Genomic DNA, 3,405 nt, shown 5'->3' on the forward strand with positions numbered 1-3,405 from the left:
AACCAACTTGGAAATGAATAGCTCTGCCTCCATAATGCTCTTTGAGTTCAAATCCCAAGGCTCCACCAGCTTTGTGCAACCAATTTAATTAGAAAAGAGAACACATTATAAAGTAGCAAATGATTTACAAGGGCAGAAACCCTTCTGCAGTCTGGAATGTTAAATACTCTAGGATGATTCACTCATAAAAGTCTAAGATATTACTTTCAGTTCTAGTTATCTCTACATATTTCAGTAAATCTATCAATAATCATTAATGTTACAGAACAATAGGAAAACATAATTAGAACCTACAGGAAATTTGGGATTTTAATGTAATATAAAGTTATACAATTCTGTGTGGGTTGGTGCGACTTCCTTATACATATTCAATTATATTCCCTCCCTCTGAGTTGATAATAGTAATGCTTGCCTTGGCCCAAGATACAGAAGGGCAGTCTTCCATCTAAGTCAAATGGGTAGAATGTACCTATTGCTGGAGCCCATCTTGCCTATGACTTGTCAACCTTGCCTTTGCCAGATAGGAGCCGAACCTCAGTTTAGTAGTAGGAACAGGATTTTAATTACTTAGTAAGGAATACATTAGTTATTCCATGTTACAGACTGCCCCCCCCGTTCTAATATTTTCTCTAAAAATATAACAGAGAAGGGATTTTAGAGTACTTGCTTTCCACCAGGAAAAGTAGAAAGAGAGCATGGAAAGCAGTCTCATAAGCACAGTTGCCTTTTTTTTTTCTTTTCAGCATAACAGTATTCACTGTTTTTGCGCCACACCCAGTGCTCCATGCAATCGGTGCCCTCCCTAATACCCACCACCTGGTTCCCCCAGCCTCACCTCCCCGCCCGGCCCTTCAAAACCCTCAGGTTGTTTATCAGAGTCCATAGTCTCTCATGGTTCACCTCCCCTTCCAATTTCCCTCAACTCCCTTCTCCTTTTTAAAATGGGTCTGGATCCACGGCTCCTGGATTTATTTTCTGTATCTGGTTTTCACCCTCACTGGGTTTGTGATTTTCAGGATTTTCCTGATTTGACCCTAATTTGACCAGAAGACATTCTTAAATCAGGAATTTCAATTTAAAAATGCATATTATTAAATCGACTTGTATTGTTTGTCGGCCACCTTAAAAATCAATACCACATTCGAATATATTTGTCAAAAGATCAGAAATAAATCAGTTACAGTTCAGATGTGCGAAAAATTGGGTGATGCATGTGCTTCCCAATGTGTTCATTTGATACTAAGAATCGCTGGGCACCAGAGGGAACCTCCTCTATGTTTTTATCCCGAGTGAAGTGGTCGGGCGCTAGAAGAATCGGTAGGCTTGACCTAGATCGTGCCTATTATTTTGGTATTTGGGGTCGTCTGTTGGCCAGTGCTGTCTCCTTTAATCAAGGAATACTACATCCCTTGATAGGATACAGACCGTGCAGTCTGATATCAGAAGGGAAAAGTTAAAGGAACGTGTCGGGCTTATTATCTTGCTTTCGTTCCTAGAGCTCAGATCACTGCTGACAGATAAATCGGGAACCAGGCCTGATATTAATGTAAGCTTACCTTGTGTTACCCCCACGCGCGAATCACCCACCAGCCCTGTGAGGGAGTCTCAGTGCTCCGTTCTGTCTCCAGGAACCTCAAAAGCCTTAAAACCTTAAAAACAGCTAATCCGTCTCTAGCTGATGATTAAATGATAGCAAAGAAGACAAAAAAAAAAAAAAAAAAAAAAATCAAGCACATTTTAGTGTCAGTGTCTGTATTTTTGATTCAGAAAATGCCAGAACTTAGGAAGATCCCAGGAAGAAGCCAGAGAAGTCATGAGAGCAACGCAAACGAATGGCCGTTGCTGTGAATTCTCCAACGCAAACTTAGCGGGGTTTTTAAAAAAAATATTTTCTTTTCTTAATCTTTTCTTTCTTCTGCTCATCATTTATTTGCTAATTATGATGATATAAAAATCACACACAATTATTGATTCGAATATCCTTTATGGGAGGATTGTTACTATGGAGACAGAAAAATATAAGTCATATTAAAAAGCCTCCAGGTTAATAACCTAAGGAGTTGAAATCATTGGACAGACAGCACAGTGTAATGGATAAAAGCCTGGAATCTAGAACTAGCTTGCCTAGGTGTGCATTATTGCTACTTATTACATATATGACTTCAGGCAAAATACTCAGTGTCTCTTTGTTTCAATTTCCTTGTTAGTATCCTGGGAATAACAAGGGGGCCTCCCTCACATAACAAATGATTAAATGAGATAACACATTAAAAAATAAAAGAAAGAAAAAAGAAAACCACGAAGAATATGACTTAGAAATACATGTGCTTAAAACAAAAAGAATGAGAGAGATTTAGGGGAACAGCTTTGTTTGATCTATTCAGATAGAAGAATACAAATCCTCCCATCGTTAATATTTTCCTCTTTTTGCCTAGTAGCCTCAGTGGAGCACCACTAAGCGGCAGTATTCCTTGCAAAGCACAAGGGGAGCTGGACTCTGCACCCAATCTCATGCTGGCTGTAATTCTGTGTATTCTGGTCCCATCCAGTCCCTTCAGTTCCAAGTGTTCCTAGTTGATATTTTTCTGGCAAGGACCCTGACATTTCCTTTGCTGAGATTCTAGTCCCGGCTTATTACACAGCACTCCACTTACACATGCTCCCTAGATACCGCCAGTGGATAAAATCTTTGATGTTTGTTAGTTTACGTATTGAGAATGAGTGAACCTGATGTGAGACATACTTCGAATTTTTAAAGTTCTCAATTTTTCTTAGCCTGTGCCTTGGTACAGATTTCATTTTCAGATATTTACACAAAAATAAAGTACGATGCAGACCCTATTTTATAAAGAAGAAATTTTTGCTCTTAAAAACTGTTATGATCGAACAATGTGTGATAATGATAAGTTGCTATAGATAAGTATACTATGTGATTTATCCACTTGCAATTTAATTTATACATTTAGTAAAAAAACATTTTCAATCACGTGAAATTCTATGTAAACTGAATATATCAAGTGCAAGTATGTGTTAAGTTTTAATGAAGGTTAAAATTAGGTAATTAGCGCTGTAGAAAAGCTTCCAGAATAACAGAGAGGTCATCTGGAATAAGAAAGAAGTATCTGGGGTGTTGGTATGAGTTGGACAATCACCTAGAACTTGCTCGAGCCCCAAGACTGGATAAGACAAGGAAAGATGATAAAAATTTACTCAGCAGAGGGGTGCCTGGGTGGCTCAGTGGGTTAAAGCCTCTGCCTTCGGCTCAGGTCATGGTCCCAGAGTCCTGGGATCGAGCCCCGCATCGGGCTCTCTGCTCAGCGGGGAGCCTGCTTCCTCCTCTTTCTCTCTGCCTGCTGCTCTGCCTACTTGTAATCTCTGCCTGTCAAATAAATAAATAAAATCTTT

The sequence above is a fragment of the Mustela nigripes genome, chromosome 8 (assembly GCF_022355385.1).
Source record: "Mustela nigripes isolate SB6536 chromosome 8, MUSNIG.SB6536, whole genome shotgun sequence".
NCBI classification, from domain to species: domain Eukaryota; kingdom Metazoa; phylum Chordata; class Mammalia; order Carnivora; family Mustelidae; genus Mustela; species Mustela nigripes.